General features: G+C 45.2%; 1 protein-coding gene across 2 annotated transcripts in view; it reads left to right on the top strand.

The window, feature by feature from the left end:
- LOC126248120 (zinc transporter foi) overlaps nucleotides 1–19,941 on the top strand; it is a 164,182-nt gene that overhangs the window by 28,803 nt on the left and 115,438 nt on the right. For both annotated transcript variants that reach the window (XM_049948803.1, XM_049948802.1), the window contains exon 2: nucleotides 1,405–1,486. The gene's annotated coding sequence lies outside the window, so the exon portion shown is untranslated. The remainder of the gene's footprint in view (nucleotides 1–1,404; nucleotides 1,487–19,941) is intronic.

The raw sequence follows: 19,941 nt of genomic DNA, 5'->3' as shown, positions 1-19,941 counted from the left end.
ATTGAACTTTTCAGTTTCTCGTCTGATGTTATCGTTACTATAACCCATATTTGTTTGGCTTTATTCTGATGTTCTTACATTCTAGTTGCAAGCCTTTCCAATAACATTTCTCAAGACCTTAATAGAATCTTTTGTATTTATCTACAATGATTTGGTCTTCTTTATCCAACTGGGCAGAGGGAACTGTAGGTAACACAGTGGCCTCATATTCGGAAGTGGGTCCTAAACTCCATTCCGGTCATACAGATTTAGTTTTTTTCATTACTTCCTCAAACTGCTTAAAGTAAAATGTGTGTCAGTTGCTTTGAAAAGGGGGCTGCTGACTTTCTTTGCCACTCTGGTGCAGTCATAGCCATACAGTCTCTAATTATCATTTCCATCAAGACATTAGCCATGTGACTGCTACCGGCGTGCCTTCTGCCTTTCATGTTGAATGCTGTTTTCTTGTTGTTGTACTGCTTGCCTAATGCAGAGGGGCAGCATTCTGGCAGCTATGAAATACTTATCATCTGATTTTAAGAAACTATTTGGTGAAAAAAAAATAGTTTTGCTCACATTACTATCTGAGATCTTCGATTGATAAACAGCTGAATTTCTTTTTCGCTATGCAACATAGTTACTGTACTGCATCAAATTAAGTAAAACATAGCTCAAAATTTTAGAGTTTGCAGAGGTAAAATTGCATTGCATAGACTTTGCGGTTAGTTGATTTTAGCTCATACAGTGTTGTGTATGAAATGTAGATAAGATATCAAAATTTTATTTAAAATTGATAGCACAACACAGTCTCCTTTCATTTTCAAGCTATTGGTTTTTATATCTGGTAGATGGTTGCACTTGGCGTGCCCAATTCCATACCTGCGCATCCAGAATCACAGTAATAACTTTTGTCATATTTCATAAACGGTTTAAGATATTAAAATGATTTTTTTTGCAAATGATAACACGCAATGAGGCATGTATGTTGTATGATAAATACTTGAAACATTTTTGTTCACCAAGATATGGAAGTAACATGTCCTCAGTAGCGAGAGGGAGAGGATCAGCAGAATGGGTCGCATAAACCCAAGTAAACATGTCCTCAGCACCTGGGGAGTGGCAGAGCATAGCAGTGAAAGGGTTAAACTTTAACCTACATATTTCTTTCTCCCTGTAACTTTTTGATGCAGTTTCCACTCATACTGTTACTTGATATTCTAATGACTTCTGTCTTCCACTTTGCTGCCTATTGGTACTGGGATTGTGTTTTGTGTACCTTTTGGGGGAAAGTAGTTTTATTAATGTGTGCTGTATTTATTATTCTAGCTCTATGCACTTCCTGTCAGTGATAGTCCTTGAAAGTTGAATGAATAAATCTGCAGCAAGTATCCCCATCCAATGTTAACTGTATTGTATTTTTTTCAGATTTTGGTGATAAATTTGTTCAGAAGTACAAAGCAGTGACTGTAAACATGTAGCAAGACTGAAGGAAGTTGTTATCAGTGGGGTAAGTGAGGACAAAGTATGCTTTGATATGCCCTTGCAGAATAGTATGTTTTGTTCTTGGTGCCAGTAAACAGAACAATTTGAATATTTATTCAGAATGAGATGTTCCTTCTAATTGAGAGGCTGAAATATAATTGCAACATGTGTTTGGATTAAAACACAGAGTTAAGAAATAAAATATTGCTGTAGATATTAACTTGTTTACATGACAGGCTGAAGGAGTTTGTGAAGATTTCTTGTATTGTTAGTAGTTTGTGGTCATATTCAGTTTCCTTTTACATGCAAGAAAATTACAACCTAGCAACAAAGAAAAATAATAAATGGATGTTTCATACCAAAATTAATTGGACATTGATGTTGTTTGCTTGTAATTTTCTTGTGGTTCAAGCTGTTATTTGAAGTGAACACGTTCGATGGTTTGTAGATTGAACTTCCCACTGTTTTATACATAAATGTTCCTTGTGAATGTAGCCATGTGAGTTCTGTAGGTTGTTACTACAACTGAATACTACCTGTTACTGGAAGAAAATAATTGTGCTATAACGAGTCACAACCATTGAGCTTTATTTTATTTTTCTACATGATATTAAGAACCTGTTTTGTGAAAAAAAAGGTATATACTTCCTGGTCCATCTGTCTTTGATTCCTCTATGTAGTGTTCTTTATGTTCTATGGTCCAAATAACTTTTGACTGGTTGGAAATCGCCTGAAGATAGCTTTACATTGTGAAATTATTAATATTATTTCTTCATAATCAAAGAGAGTGCAAGTCTTACAGTTGATCCAGTGACAAAATTGTCTCTGCTGTCAACAACATTATGTTTTCTCCTTTAGGGGATTTGTGACTTCTTTGTGAGCTCATATGTGGCAACTACGGGGCCCTAATCCATTGTGGCATTCCATCTTTTCCACATGGTGCAGTATCCACCTTCCCCCCCTCCCCCCCTTCCCTCCTCCCCTCTCCCCATACTTCTCCAGGACCTCACAGATCTGTTGTGAGCATATGTTTGGCAAACATGTGCATCCAAGCTTTTGCAGTGCTACTGCAGGTTTCTGTAGTGCAAATCTACTCTCTAGCACTATCCTGTATATCCCCCCCCCCCCTTTTCCTCCCAGAGACCCAGCCAATAATGATTGGGTATGGGACATTGAACTTTGGAGTTCCTGATCTGGGGGTTGCTAAACATCACCAGTAAACCAGAAAGTCTGAACATGCTTCAGTGACCACTGTTGGGTGTTACAGTGAAACATTGTGTGTCTCAGAGAACAGAGGTCTTGGCTTAACTGCTTGTATCATGAGGAAGTACAATCCTCTATTTAAAAAATGAAAGGAAAAAATCCAACCTCAATCTTAAAGCATGCTGCACACCAATTACACCCATAATCGTAAATTAAGGATAATCGCAGGATGTGGTGCCACACAACTTGGCACTACACAAAACTGGTGCTAATAGCATAGGCACATAGGTAACACACACAGTACAGATCTGTAAGTCCACCGTATTGGTGATAAGTTGAGAAAACCGTCCCGAAACACATGTGCTACAAAACGCCACTGTTTCCTGTGCACGTACCCTGACATCAATACGGGATGTGATCACCATCCACATGCACACAGGCCACACAATGGGTTGGCATACTGTGGATCAGGTGGTCGAGCAGCTGCTGACGTATAGCCTCCCCTTCTTGCACCAGTGCCTGTCGGAGCTCCTCAAGTGTTGTAGGGTTTGAAGATTGCAGCGATACATCGACTGAGAGCATCGCATATGTGCTCGATGGGGTTTAGGTCTGTAGAACAGGCAGGCCACTCCATTCACCTGATATCTTCTGTTTCAAGGTACTCCTCCATGATGGCAGCTCAGTGGGGCCGTGCGTTATCATCCATCAGGAGGAAGGTGGGACCCACTGCACCCCTGAAAAGGCAGACATACTGGTGCAAAATGGCGTCCCGATACACCTGACCCGTTACAGTTCCTCTGTCAAAGACATGCAGGGGTGTACGTGCACCAGTCATAATCCCACCACACACCATCAAACCACGACCTCCACATAGGTCCCTTTCAAGGACATTATGGGGTTGGTATGTGGTTCCTGGTTCACACCAGATGAAAACTCGGCGAAAATCACTGTTCAGACTATACTCGGACTCGTCTGTGAACATAACCTGGGACCACTGTTCCAATGACCATGTACTGTGTTCATGACACTAGGTTTTGTGGGCACTCCTGTGACCAGGGGTCAGTTAAATGCATCTTGCAGGTCTCTGGGCGAATAAACCATGTCTGTTCAGTCGTCTGTAGACTGTGTGCCTGGAGACAACTGTTCCAGTGGTTGCAGGAATATCCCGAGCAAGGCTACCTGCAGTACTCCGTGGCCATCTGTGGGCACTGATGGTGAGACATCGGTCTTCATGTGGTGCTGTACACTGTGGATGTACCTACTGTAGCGCCTGGACACGTTTCCTGTCTGCTGGAATCGTTGCCATAATCTTGAGATAACACTTTGTGGCATACGGAGGGCCTGTGCTACGACCTGCTGTGTTTGACCAGTTTCCAGTTGCCCTAGTATTCTACCCCTCATAATGTCATCAATATGTGTTCTTTGAGCCATTTTCGACACACAGTCACAATTAGCACGTCTGAAAACATCTGCACACTTACTCGCTGCACTGTACTCTGACGTGCACAAACACACCTCTGTGCATGTGGACTGCTGCCAGCGCCACTGTGGTACAACCGCAGGTCAAATGCACTGCATGGTCATACCCCGAGGTGATTGAAACCCGCAAACCGCCCACCAGAGCATTGTTTCATTGTGTATAATCATTATCCTAAATTTATGAGCATGAGTGTAGATGAATGGCTGTGAGGTGTAGCAGTGATCAGTGGGCAGCCTCTAGGATACCTGCTGCACTCCAGCTGTATCAGACTTCTTCGGGTCTGTCTGGATCGACTTGTTTCCCTATTGGCTGGTAGGGCTTGTCTATAGCCTTTAATAATAATAATAATAATAATAATAATAATAATAATAATATCGTTGGACGAGTAGGTTACAATGATAACACCCAACCAAGAGGCCTCAGGTGTCCAGCCCATCTAAGAAATCTTCTAAAACTACTCATGACAGTTGCAGTAACAGACCTTATCCTGTGGTTGTTAACATATTCATTGTTATTGAGAAATAAGAGGTAAAATTAAAAATAAAACCCCATTTTTTACATTTATAAAGCTTTGGAAGGACTAGCATTGTCAGCAAAGTCAGTAAAGAGGTTGACAAATGACACACTGCTGTAGTGAACAGGCCACTGAATTCTAAAATACTTCATGAGTACCTGCTCACCAGTGATCTACAAAAGGTACTGAATTATAACAAACTGTCAGCTGCAGGAACAGTATGTACTAAGATAGAAATGATCTGCTTCAGCAATGGAGGAAAAAAAAGGTATAGTGGAAGTTAGTAGTATTATGAAAAAGGGTAACAGAAAACTGCAGCATCCATACTTATTTTTAATGCTACCAAACTTCCAGAGTACATTTACTCAGGCTACATTTGCCTGAAAGTGTGACTGCACATTGCCTGCCACATGCACTGTTTTAAGTGCCAAGGGTTTGGACATACCACTGTAGGGCATACAGGTCAAACTACATGTTGCAACTGTTTTTTTACATGCACGTGAATGACGTATCCAATGTACAACAATGGATAAGTGTTTCAGTTTCTACAACAACCCTATTTATTGTTGAAAGAAAAATTCAGGAGGTCAGGGTCATGCAACACATGCCATACTCAAAGGTCGTTAAAGCAGTTTTCTCTGACCTTTGCCAAAACATTCACCTCAACAACAAAGCATCCCACTCCTAAGACACAGACTGTAAAAAGTACTGTCGACACAAGCTCCTGAAACTGAAAACGTAATTGCCATGCACACCAGTGGACAAATATGTAGAAATGAGGAATGCTGAATGGCTAGTGGCCAGATAACAGTAGGCCATGAATATTTCTTTTGATGCTCAAATGAAGAACAGAGATAAGAAAAGTACTATGACTTAAAATAAAGCTTCACTGCGACCAACAAAAGGAAAACATATAATCAAAACTACATTTAATGATGAGAGGTGAGTGTGATGTCATCTTCAAAGAGCCAGTAGCCCATAGAGTGGCACACTTGATGTAGCGACTTCCCCATCCTTCCTCCTGCTTAGGAATTTCACTGCACATAGTGTCATGGGTGAATATCAAGCACTCTGGAAGGGGGCTTCTGAAGGGCAACTACAGGGTGTTTCAAAAATGACCGGTATATTTGAAACGGCAATAAAACCTAAACGAGCAGCGATAGAAATACACTGTTTGTTGCAATATGCTTGGGACAACAGTACATTTTCAGGCGGACAAACTTTCGAAATTACAGTAGTTACAATTTTCAACAACAGATGGCGCTGCAAGTGATGTGAAACATATAGAAGACAACACAGTCTGTGGGTGCGCCATTCTGTACATCGTCTTTCTGCTGTAAGCGTGTGCTGTTCACAACGTGCAAGTGTGCTGTAGACAACATGGTTTATTCCTTAGAACAGAGGATTTTTCTGGTGTTGGAATTCCACCGCCTAGAACACAGTGTTGTTGCAACAAGACGAAGTTTTCAACGGAGGTTTAATGTAACCAAAGGACCGAAAAGCGATACAATAAAGGATCTGTTCGAAAAATTTCGACGGACTGGGAACATGACGGATGAACGTGCTGGAAAAGTAGGGCGACCGCATACGGCAACCACAGAGGGCAACGCGCAGCTAGTGCAGCAGGTGATCCAACAGCGGCCTCGGGTTTCCGTTCGCCTTGTTGCAGCTGCGGTCCAAATGACGCCAACGTCCACGTATTGTCTCATGCGCCAGAGTTTACACCTCTATCCATACAAAATTCAAACGCGGCAACCCCTCAGCGCCGCTACCATTGCTGCACGAGAGACATTCGCTAACGATATAGTGCACAGGATTGATGATGGCGATATGCATGTGGGCAGCAATTGGTTTACTGACGAAGCTTATTTTTACCTGGACGGCTTCGTCAATAAACAGAACTGGCGCATATGGGGAACCGAAAAGCCCCATGTTGCAGTCCCATCATCCCTGCATCCTCAAAAAGTACTGGTCTGGGCCGCCATTTCTTCCAAAGGAATCATTGGCCCATTTTTCAGATCCGAAACGATTACTGCATCACGCTATCTGGACATTCTTCGTGAATTTGTGGCGGTACAAACTGCCTTAGACGACACTGCGAACACCTCGTGGTTTATGCAAGATGGTGCCCGGCCACATCGCACGGCCGACGTCTTTAATTTCCTGAATGAATATTTCGATGATCGTGTGATTGCTTTGGGCTATCCGAAACATACAGGAGGCGGCGTGGATTGGCCTCCCTATTCGCCAGACATGAACCCCTGTGACTTCTTTCTGTGGGGACACTTGAAAGACCAGGTGTACCGCCAGAATCCAGAAACAATTGAACAGCTGAAGCAGTACATCTCATCTGCATGTGAAGCCATTCCGCCAGACACGTTGTCAAAGGTTTCGGGTAATTTCATTCAGAGACTACGCCATATTATTGCTACGCATGGTGGATATGTGGAAAATATCGTACTATAGAGTTTCCCAGACCGCAGCGCCATCTGTTGTTGACAATTGTAACTACTGTAATTTCGAAAGTTTGTCTGCCTGAAAATGTACTGTTGTCCCAAGCATATTGCAACAAACGGTGTATTTCTATCGCTGCTCGTTTAGTTTGTATTGCCGTTTCAAATATACCGGTCATTTTTGAAACACCCTGTACTTTCTGGTTTTGACCTGTGGTATCTCAAAGGTGGAACCCAACACATTTTAAAACATCTCATGGCTTGATCTCAGCCAGTGATCTCAAAATTTCCTCTTCCAGTCCTCTTACCTCAATACAATGGTCTGCACACAATGCTCTCTGCAACATTGTGTGATCCTGTCAGTAAAATTTTTCTGGGTTTGTGACCAGATTGCCAACTATAAAATTCTGAGGTTTCAGCTACTGTTGCAAGACACCTTCCTCAGGGTGTATTGCTAACTGCTGAATGGGCATTAGTTTGATTACTTAAATACTATGGAGGATTGCTGTCTTTGGATATGAGGGTGAGGAGGAAGGATATTAGGATGATCTTTTCTTGGGCTTTGCAGTGCGTGTTGTCATTGGCAGAAATAGGTGTTTTCCATTGGAGTATCCTTTATTGCTTGCCGTTGGTGGAAATCAGCGAATAGGACATTGAGCGTTGACTGCAGTGTGACGCTGTTTACTAACTGCCTAGTATCGACTAGGGTGCGTCAGCACACTGTTTCTCTCTGCCACTGTGGCCAACCGTGTGCCTGTTGCTTTGCGAGAGCTGTCCTTCTGCAAAATTATCACTGCTGGCAGCCAAGATGCTGGGGAGTCTGTACTAGTCTTCTCTATTCATGTTGTTCAGTTGCTTGGCTATTTCTATAGCCTCTCTGAGCTTCCTCCTAAAACTAAACAGCTGTTTCACCAGTACATGGGCCTCTTGAAATTCAACCTTCATCCTGCACTGTTCCTGGTGTTCTGCCACTGCTGATTTGTTGTATTGTTTGAGATGGATATATGTCTCATGTTCAGATAACCTTGTGCTTATTGGACACCCTGTCTCACCTACATACACCAGTCCACATTTGTACCTGATTTCATAAACTCTGGTGGCATGAAACTTGTTAATTGTATCTTTTGTCGAGTCCAGAATGTCCTTTATTTTGTTGTTGCTATGAAAAGTCAGCTTAATACCTGCCCAATGGAGAATTTTGCCCAGATCTTTTGTGATCCCTTGTATGTATGGTAGCAGGATGGTGTTCTATGCTTTGTTCTGCATTTCCCTGTTGCCTTCCTCCTTTGGTGCCATAATTTTATGTATCATCCTCATGTCGTAGCCTTTAGCTCCAAAAATGGACCTGAGGTTTTGTAGTTTAGCTTTGAGATTGTGTTCACTGATCCTGTAGGCTCTCTTAGTTAAAGTTTGCAGGGCTGATTTCTTTTGCATAGGATGGTGATGGAAGGATATCTGCGAGCTAGTGCATCACTGTTTGATGACCACCTTTTTAGGTGGAAAGGGGATTTCTGTGAGCAGACGGACAGTGTAGCTATGGGTTCCCCTCTATTGCCTGTCGCAGCAGACAGTTTTATGCAAGCGTTCAAAGAAATAGCACTTCAGTCCTCACCATTATGCCCAGATTGCTGGCTACGATGCAATGATGACACGTTTGTCATCTGGCCACACGGAGAAAAAGAGCTTCAGAACTCCCACCACGATCTCAATGAGCAGCACAGCGAAATTCACTTCACTATGGAGATAGTAAAGAATGGGGTACTGCCTTTGCTCATTGTGGAAGTTTACCGTAAGCCTGATGGCAGGCTTGGACACAGAGTTTATAGAAAGCCCACCTACACACTGGTACCTGCATGCATCCTCCCACCGCCATCCTACGCAAAAGAAATTGGACCTGTAAACTTTAACTAAGAGAGCCTACAAGATCAGTGCTGAACACAATCTCAAAGCTGAACTACAGAACATCAGGTCCATTTTTGGAGCTAATGGCTACGAAATGAGGATGATTCATAAAGCTATGGCGCCAAAGGAGGGTGGCCACAGAGAAATGCAGAACGAAGCACGGAACACCATCTGCTACCATACGTACAAGGGGGTCACAGAACTTCTGGGCAAAATTCTAGGTCGGGCAGGTATTAAGCCGATTTTTCATAGCAACGACAAAATAAAAGATGTTCTGGGCTTGATGAAAGATACAATTGACAAGTTTCACACTTCTTAACATGTGTACCATAGTTACCACACCTTTCCACTTACTTAAAAATTCTTGTTTCTTAAATAAGTTGCCTTTAAAACTGATAAATTTTTCATGTCGTACATGAATTTTTTCAATTATTTAGAACTTCAACAGTGGTTTAATGTGAAGCAGTAACAATTTACAGTCTCTGGGGTAATTTTATAACCTCACAATGATGTAAATTATGTATTTATTTTTCAGTATTGTATAGTATACATGTGTGGGTCGTTTGTCCACACACAATCTGTATTAAAGGTTTCGCACTATTTCCTTTATATAAAATATTCAATGAACAGTCTAGATCACATGTAAATTGCTTATATTTTGTTTGATGACCTGTTTTGGTCTTTTATCAGACCATTTTTGTACTCTGTAAACGAGAATATTTCATACTATAAATGATCAAGGATTTAATACAACCATAGAAGTAAAATAACATAAAATAAATGTCTGGTATACCCTTGTTGACAGCAGGAGCAGAGTGGAACAGGCTGCTCTTGAGGCATATGAAACATTGCTGAGGAGCTCAGTCACTCGTGGTTTTATAGCGAAAGCTCAGCCAACTGCCTCCAGCATATCATCACCAATAGATAATCATAGAGAACCATTACCGTAATCTGTGTGAGCAGTTTGTAAATATATATTATTATAAGTTAAAGTCATAGAGAAGCACATCAAGACATGCATTATAAACTTTTCTTAAAGAGAGTATCATGTCCCGCCCAATGACACTGGCTTATTCAATGTAGCCCCCCCCCCCCCCCCTCTACAGGTGCTTGTATCCATTTGAATGTGACAGAGATAGTTGATAGGATGCCAACTAATTATCAGCTAATACTTTTATTTAGCATGAATATAGTTCTTAATGTATGCACACAGCTTGTTCATTAACACTGTGATACTACTGTTATCACCATGGTTGCTCCTTTTTAGTTAATAATGATAGCAACCATGATACACATCTCATCTGCGCAAAATGTGTGCTGCATTTTGTAATTCATATTGTAGATATGTCGTGGTCATTGAATTTGTACAAAAAGAAATGGTGTGGCATTGTAAATGATAATTTTACAAATATTTTATGACAATTGTACAACAGGCAACTAAAAACTTACATATATGTAAAAGACAACTGCAGATAACTCCACTGAAAGTAGTGCTCATTGACTCCCACATCACTCCTGACTGGATGCCACAACATCTTTTGCTCATGGCAGAACTTAACAGCTCACATTCATTGCCCTGGTAACCAATTGGCATCCTATCAACCATCTCTGCCACACTCCCATTGATAGAAGCACCTGTAGAAAGCAGCATATATTGATTTGAGCCAGTGTCATTGGGCAAGACATTATGCTCTATTTAAGAACAGTTAATAATGCATATCTTTTATATACATTCATAATATCCCTAACTGTTTTTTCTATGACTTAACTTATAATAATATATGTTTACAAAGAGCTCTCACAGATAACAGTAATGGTTGTCTATGATTGACTATTTTGACATTATGCAGGAAATGGTGGGCAGAGCTTTCGCTATAAAACCACAAGTGACTAAGCTCTATTTGACTGTTATACATGTCTCCAGAGCAGCCTGCTCCATGCCAAGGGTATGCCAGGCAATTTTTTGTTATTTTAGTTCTGTGATTGTATTCATTCCTCGATCATTTACAATATGTAATACTCTTTTATACAGAGTAAAAAAATAGTCTGACGATTGTCTAAAAAAAGACTGAAAACAGTCACAAAATGCGATATATACAACTTACATGCAATCCAGACTATTTTGTTGAAATAATTTTAATACAGTTTTATCGATCGCTGCTGTCCTAAGGACAGTGTTCCAAAAAATTCTACTTCCTTTGATAATGTATGCCAGTGAATTGAGAGTCATGTTAGTTTTCATATCAGATTATGTGTGTAGTGACAACGTAGCCAGGCAGATGCACGAAAATGGGATACTTTGATAAAGTACAAAGATTCAGTGGTAGACCTCAATGAGTTAAAATTGAAGCACACGGTAGTCTGATAAACAAATTATCAATAGATGTGACTTTAAGTGGTACAATTTACGTGCTTTCATTTACACCTTGCAGCAGTATTAAAAGTTAGTACTCGCTGAAGGTATCGTTTATCTCAAAATGAAACTGCAGGACTGACTTTCCCTTTTGAATTACTTATGACTGTTGTTATGAAACCAGCAATATATTTGGTACTTTTAACATGCACTAGACAATAATAGTGCTGCTGTTTACTAAATATGTGTAAACACTTGTATCTGCATCATGTACAAATTTTAATCCACTGCAGAGATCTAATGCCATCCATTAATCCACTGATTATAAGTTATGTGAAACCAAAATATTTAATGCGCACTTCAGTCTTCCCTTGCCCCCCTCCCCTGCTTCCCTCCCCACGGGGCTCAGCATTCGGTTGCTGGGTACGGGCTTGGCAACCCAGCGTTCCTGAGCTGAGTACAGGTAAGTGCCATCAGTCCTCTATTAGCGTAAACTCCAGGCATGCTTCTGCCATCACCATGCGGCGCGGCGGTGGAATGTTGTGTGTTGCAGAGAACGGGGCCTTGGCTTCACCGCCTGGACCATGAGGAAGGTACACAACTCTATAAAAAAAATCCCGCAGTCTCAAAGTGTGGTATGTGCTGATGAGGTGAATGACTGTTGAGGTAAAACAACCTCCAGTGGACAACCTCTGGGGCACCTACCATCCTCCAGTTGTGTAAGGCTTGCTCAGGCATGCAGGGCTCTGCCTGGCCTGATGGCCTCCCTGCAGGTCTGGGGGTTAGAATAGGCCCAAGGTGTTCCTGCCTGTCGTAAGAGGTGACTAAAAGGAGTCTCACACGTTTCGGCCTTTAAGTGATGGTCCCTGTAGGGTTTGACCTCCATTTTTCCAAATTTTCCCAAAGAGCGAGCCAATCGGGGAAGGGCGCCTTACATGGTGCATTGTGTCCATCATGCACTGATACCGCACACATCCTTCATCGACATGGATCTGAACTTCCGCTCATTCTTCATCTGTTGGGCGAGGTCACCCCCCATGTGCATTTTCCTCCATCCACTGCGCAGTATCGTTTTCTGCACTGACGATGATAGTGGGCTTGTTTGCACCTGGTAGGCAGCATGGTAACCAGTCTGTTGTGGTGGGGCTGCCCGGTACCCTGTTGGTTGTAGCCCCCTGACTACACAGGGATTGCTCTGCTGACGCGTGTGTCGTTAAGTCCCCACGTATTCCAAGGAGTAGATGCCTGTCACCCTGGGACATCGGGACTCCCGGCAATGGCTATCCTACCAGGTGGCCTTTGCTGCGGCTGGGTGGCGCCTGTGGGGAGGCCCCCTGGTCAGTGGTATTAGGGCGGATGATACATAATGAAGTGTACTATGTCATCTCTTGCTGGTGTCCCAACACCAGCAGTCTCTAAGCGGTTGATGTCTACCTACAATGTGAAGAAGTAGGACCCCAATTCGTTCCCTTCCCTGGTCACACCATGGGAGAAGGCCATGCTAGGTATGGCAGCAGATCTTACTCCCCTCAGTACCTTGTATGTACGACAGCTGATGGGGCATCCTTCATGTTGATGAAGCCTCAGTTTTTTGTGGAGCTTTTAGAGGAGAAGTTTGGGGAGGTGGAGGGATTGTCCAAAATGCGACTGGGGTCCGTCTTGATAAAAAAAGCATCCTCTGCCCAGTCATGGGTACTACTCGCCTGTGACAAGCTGGGGGATATTTGTGTTTCCATCATGCCACATAAGAGCTTAAATTTGGTCCAGGGTATTGAGTCCAGCACGTACATAGGGGTCCAAATGATAATCAGGTAGCCACCTGTGCCTTCATCTTGGCCTTCTAGGGTGACATACACTCCTGGAAATTGAAATAAGAACACCGTGAATTCATTGTCCCAGGAAGGGGAAACTTTATTGACACATTCCTGGGGTCAGATACATCACATGATCACACTGACAGAACCACAGGCACATAGACACAGGCAACAGAGCATGCACAATGTCGGCACTAGTACAGTGTATATCCACCTTTCGCAGCAATGCAGGCTGCTATTCTCCCATGGAGACGATCGTAGAGATGCTGGATGTAGTCCTGTGGAACGGCTTGCCATGCCATTTCCACCTGGCGCCTCAGTTGGACCAGCGTTCGTGCTGGACGTGCAGACCGCGTGAGACGACGCTTCATCCAGTCCCAAACATGCTCAATGGGGGACAGATCCGGAGATCTTGCTGGCCAGGGTAGTTGACTTACACCTTCTAGAGCACGTTGGGTGGCACGGGATACATGCGGACGTGCATTGTCCTGTTGGAACAGCAAGTTCCCTTGCCGGTCTAGGAATGGTAGAACGATGGGTTCGATGACGGTTTGGATGTACCGTGCACTATTCAGTGTCCCCTCGACGATCACCAGTGGTGTACGGCCAGTGTAGGAGATCGCTCCCCACACCATGATGCCGGGTGTTGGCCCTGTGTGCCTCGGTCGTATGCAGTCCTGATTGTGGCGCTCACCTGCACGGCGCCAAACACTCATACGACCATCATTGGCACCAAGGCAGAAGCGACTCTCATCGCTGAAGACGACACGTCTCCATTCGTCCCTCCATTCACGCCTGTCGCGACACCACTGGAGGCGGGCTGCACGATGTTGGGGCGTGAGCGGAAGACGGCCTAACGGTGTGCGGGACCGTAGCCCAGCTTCATGGAGACGGTTGCGAATGGTCCTCGCCGATACCCCAGGAGCAACAGTGTCCCTAATTTGCTGGGAAGTGGCGGTGCGGTCCCCTACGGCACTGCGTAGGATCCTACGGTCTTGGCGTGCATCCGTGCGTCGCTGCGGTCCGGTCCCAGGTCGACGGGCACGTGCACCTTCCGCCGACCACTGGCGACAACATCGATGTACTGTGGAGACCTCACGCCCCACGTGTTGAGCAATTCGGCGGTACGTCCACCCGGCCTCCCGCATGCCCACTATACGCCCTCGCTCAAAGTCCGTCAACTGCACATACGGTTCACGTCCACGCTGTCGCGGCATGCTACCAGTGTTGCAGACTGCGATGGAGCTCCGTATGCCACGGCAAACTGGCTGACACTGACAGCGGCGGTGCACAAATGCTGCGCAGCTAGCGCCATTCGACGGCCAACACCGCGGGTCCTGGTGTGTCCGCTGTGCCGTGCGTGTGATCATTGCTTGTACAGCCCTCTCGCAGTGTCCGGAGCAAGTATGGTGGGTCTGACACACCGGTGTCAATGTGTTCTTTTTTCCATTTCCAGGAGTGTATTACCCGAGAAGGTCAAGGTGATGGTGTCCCGGTGTGATGTCCAGCCATATATCCCTCTTATAATGTAGTGCTTAAAGTGCTGGACATTCAGGCATATGCCTTCCTACTGTAATTCCAGCATCATATGTCGCTACTGTGGATGCCCCTCACATCCTAATACTTCATGTGGTCCTGCCTCCCATCTGTGTCAGCTGGGTAGAGCACCATTCCCCTTGTTCACCAGACTGCAGGATTCGCCAGGAGGAATGGAAAATCATGAAATACAAGGCTGTGGACCAACTGACCTACACTGAGACTAAGAGGAAATTTGACCGGCTACATCCAGTACCTCTGACATCTTCTTACGCCGCCGCTAGGAGAACAGTTCTAGTCTCATCCGTTCAGTCAATTTCAATCGGCTCTCAGACCCGTAAGACTACCCCTGCCCCCTTGATGGTGGAGGGCACTTCACTCCTTGTAGCTCCCGCACCGCCTGCCTTGGGAGCACTGTCGTCCCCCCCCCCCTCCCTCCCCCCCCCCCCCAACCATTTGGGACCTTAGTCCTCACTTCTCACCCGGAGAAGTGTAAGTCTTCTTCGGCTCCCGTCGCTAGGAAGAGGTCCCTTGGGTCCCTCCCTTCCCAGCTTTCTACTTGTGGGAAAGATGACACCCACCAGTGACTGAAGTGCCCAAAAGCAGCTGGTTGTAGGGTGTCGCGATCCTCCTCAGTTCCGGAGACTGAATCAAAGAAGCCTTCCCAGCCAGAGAAACCCAAGGAGCAGTGAGAGAAATCCAAAAAGAAGACCCCTAAGAACAAGGAAATTGCGGTGGAACACACATCACCGCTACCTACAAGCTTTGCGTCTGAGGATGAGGTGAAGATTCTGGTGTCCGCTGAGGACCCAGATCTCGCTGGACCCTCAGACACAATGGATATAGACTGCTCAGGAACTAAGTCGGTGGGAGCAGTTGACCCTGAGGCTTAAACTACCTCTTTGAGCGTTTCATTCCTTCCGTGCCTCACGATAACATCATCCTCCAATGGAATTGCTGCAAGTTTCTCCACCACCTGACTGAGCTACGGGAGCTGTTAAGTTTTACACCTGTTTTCTGCATTGCCCCCAAGGAAACCTGGTTCCCGGCAATGCGGACCCCTGCTCTCTGCTGCTATAGGGGATATTACAAGAACCATAGCGAATATAATAGTGTGTCAGGTGGAGTTTGCGTTTATGTCCTGAACTCTGTATGTAATGAACCTGTGCCCCTTCACACTCCTCTTGAAGCTGTGGCTGTCAGGATAAGGACGACGCAGGAAATAACTATCTGCAATGCATATCTTCCTCCAAATGGTGTGGTACCTGTGAACGTCTTGGCTGCACTGATTCGTCAACTCCCTAAACCTTTCCTCCTTTTGGGAGATTTTGATGCCCTTAACCTATTGAGGGGTGGCACCATGCTTACTGGCGGAGGTAGAGAGGTCGAAAATGTACTGTCTCAGCTCGACCTTGTTCAATGTGGTTCGTCGCACTTATTTGGCCATTGATTTATCAGTTTGTAGCCCAGGACTTCTCCCATCTGTCCACTGGAGAGTCCATGATGACTAGTGTGGTAGTGACCACTTCCTGATCTTCCTGTCACTCCCCCAGCATTGTGCCCATGGACGCCTACCAAGATGGGCTCTAAACAAGGCAGACTGGTAAGCTTTCACCTCTGCTATCACCATTGACTCTCCCCCACATGGTACCATTAATGTGATGGATGAGCAAGTCACTAGAACGATCATTTTTGCGGCTAAAAATGTGATCCCTTGTTCCTCAGGGCACCCCTGGCGAAAGACAGTACCTTCGTGGTCACCGGAAATTGCTGAGGCCAGTAAAGAGCATAGGCGGGCTCTACAGTGGCGTAAGCGGCACCCATATGTGGAGCACCTAATAGGTTTTAAACGGCTCTGTCTCTGCGTTCACGAGCTTATTAAAAGATGGAAGCAGGAGTCTTGGGAGAGGTACGTCTTGACCATTGGGTGCCATATGTTACCTTCCCAAGTCTGGACAAAGATCAAACTTGTGTTTTTTGGGTACCAGACTCCAACAGGTGTCCCCGGCATTACCATCGATGGTGTGTTATCTACTGACGCAAACACGATTGCCGAGCACTTTGCTGAGCACTATGCTCGAGCCTCTGTGTCGGAGAATTACCCCCAGCCTTCCACACTCACAAATGGCATATGGAAGGGAAAGTCCTCACATTCACTACACATCACAGTGAACCCCATAACGCCCCATTTACAGAGTGGGAGCTCCTCAGCCCCCTTGCACATTGTCCCAACACAGCTCCTGGGCCAGATTAGATCTACAGTCAGATGATTAAACATCTCTCATCCCGACTACAAGCGACATCTCCTCATCATCTTCAACCAGATCTGGTGTGATGGCATCTTTTCATCGCAGTGGTGGGAGAGCAAAATCAAGTCCAGTGCTCAAACCCAGTAAAAACCCACTTGATGTGGATAGCTATCGGCCCATCATCCTCTCCAACATTCTTTGTAAGCTGCTAGAACATATAGTGTGTTGGCAGTTGTGTTGGATCCTGGAGTCACGTGGCCTACTGGCTGCATGCTAGGGCAGTTTCCGTCAGGGTCGTGCTACCACTGATAATCTTGTGTCCCTCGAGTCTGCCATCCGAACAGCTTTTTCCAGACACCAACGCTGTGTTGCCGTCTTTTTTGATTTATGGAAAGCTTACAACATGACCTGGAGAAGTAATATCCTTGCCACATCATATGAGTGGGGTCTCCAGGGCCCGCTCCCGATTTTTATCCAAAAATTTTCTGTCGCACCGTACTTTCCATGTCCAGGTTGGTGTCTCCCATAGTTTCCCCCATATCCAGGAGAATGGGGTCCCGCAGGGCTCTGTATTTAGTGTATCTCTATTTTTAGTGGCCACTAATGGCTTAGCAGCAGCTGTAGGGCTGTCCATCTCACCTCCTCTGTATGCAGAGGACAACTGCAGTTTGCACTGCTGCTCCAGTACTGGTGTTGGTGAGCGGTGTCTACAGGGAGCCATCCACAAGGCGCATTCATGGGCTCTAGCCCACGACTTCCAGTTTTCAGCCACAAAGTCGTGTGTTTACACTTCTGTCGGCATCGTGCCGTTCATCCGGAACCCGTACTTTACCTTAATGATGATCCACTCACTGTAGTGGAGACATATCAATTCTTAGGACTAGTTTTCGACGCCTGATTGACTTGGCTTCCTCACCTTCGTCAGCGTAAGAGGAAGTGCTGGCAGCACATCAGTGACCTCTGCTGCCTGAGCAACAGCAACTGGGATGCAGATTGCTCTACATTGCTGCAGCTCTACAGAGCCCTTGTTCAATCCCACCTTGACTATGGGAGTCTGGTCTATGGTTCAGCGGTGCCCTCAGCGTTGCGTTTACTCAACGCACTGCACCACTGTGGCATTTGACTAGCAACAGGAGCTTTTAGGATGAGTCTGGTGACCAGTGTCGTGGTGGAGTTCGGAGTCCCTCCATTGAAGGTTAAGCGTGTACAACTGCTCGCCAGTTATGTTGCACACATTCGTAGTTCTCCTGCACATCTGAATTACTGTCTCGTTTTCCCAACCACTGTGGTTCATCTCCCGCATCGGCAGCCCAGGTCAGGGCTTAAGATTGTGGTTCACGTCCGATCGCTTCTGTCTGAACTGGAGTCTTTCCCTTTACCACCTCTGCTAGAAGTCCATTCACGTACACCTCCAGGGTGTAAACCTCGGCTGAAGCTTCGCCTGGACCTTTCACATGGCCCTAGTGACTCAGTTACTCCTGCAGCTCTCCGCTGCCACTTCCTCTCGATTCTGACGTGTTCCGGGGCTCTGAAGTGGTTTACACCAACGTTTCGATGGCTGATAGTCATGTTGACTTCGCCTACGTTTACAGAGGCCATATCGAACAGCATTCCTTGCCTGATGGCTGCAGTGTTTCACTGCAGGGCTGGTGGCTATATCTCATGCTCTTGAGCACATCCATTTGTGCCCTGGGGAGTCGTTTATTCTGTGTACTGACTCCTTGAGCAGCCTTCAAGCTATCGACTAGTGCTACCCTCATCATCCTTTGGCAGTGACCATCCAGAAGTCCATTTATGCCCTGGAATGGTCCAGTACTTCAGTGGCATTTGTGTGGACCTCAGGTCACTTCGGAATCCCAGGCAAGGAACTCACTGACAGGCTGGCCAAACAGGCTACACGGAAACTGCTTTTGGAGACCGGCATTCCAATAACTGACTGCATTCATTATTTCGCCACAAGGTTTTTTGGCTTTGGGAGACACAATGGCACAGTCTCAGTATGCACAACAAACTGCGTACCATTAAGGAGACTACGAATGTGTGGATGTCCTCCCTGTGGGCTTCTCGCAGGACCTCTGTGGTTCTCTGCGGGCTCCGCATTAGCCATGCTTGGGAAGACCCACCTCAGTGTCGGTGCGGAGCCCAGTTGACTGTGGTCCATATTCTTTTGCGCTGTCCTAGTTTGGCAGCTCTGAGACATCCTCTTCACTTACTGGACTCGTTACAATTAATTTTAGCAGATAACGCCTCATTGGTTGATTTGGTTGTATGCTTTATACATGAGGGTGGGTTTTATCATGATCTATGTTTTAGTGCATGTCCTTTGTCCCTTAGTGTCCTCCATCTTAGTGCTCTTAGAATGAATGTTTTAATGTGTTGCAGAGTGACTGGTTTATCCTTTTATTTTCGTGTTCAGCCTTCCACTGTAATCTGCTCTCCTATTTTACTCTCTTCTACCTGTTTCTTGGGTCTCTCTGTGTTTTTCTTGTCCTCTTTTGTTCCTTGTAGTGTTTATTGCTCTTCTGTCATTTTTTTTCCTCTCAGTATTGTGCTGTATGTCTAGTTCGTTTTATTCTCTCCCTTGTGGAATTGTTACAGTAGGACCAAGAGACCGATGACCAAGCAGTTTGGTCCCTTTCCTCCCTTTTAAGCAAACAAGCAAACAAACAAACAAACCAACCAACCTGGGCTGTTGGATGTTTCTTTAGCGTCTCGTGGGATCCTTGTGGAACAGTCTCACCAAACTGCTGCTCCTGACGGAATGGATGTACCGTCAGGTAGTACCTACACCCACTCATCAAAGAGAGATTGGTTGATCAGTCCTCCCAAGGAGAAGTCTCAGAATTATGGTAACAGGGTGTTAGTGTGGTATAACACTTTCATTGTAATCAAGAGAACGGGGGAAACTTTGAAAAGGTCTCTCCTTTCTACACTCCTGGAAATGGAAAAAAGAACACATTGACACCGGTGTGTCAG

The sequence above is a fragment of the Schistocerca nitens genome, chromosome 3 (assembly GCF_023898315.1).
Source record: "Schistocerca nitens isolate TAMUIC-IGC-003100 chromosome 3, iqSchNite1.1, whole genome shotgun sequence".
Lineage (NCBI taxonomy): Eukaryota > Metazoa > Arthropoda > Insecta > Orthoptera > Acrididae > Schistocerca > Schistocerca nitens.
The sequence above is the reverse complement of the archived record's forward strand: the minus strand, read 5'-3'. Positions and strand labels throughout refer to the sequence as shown.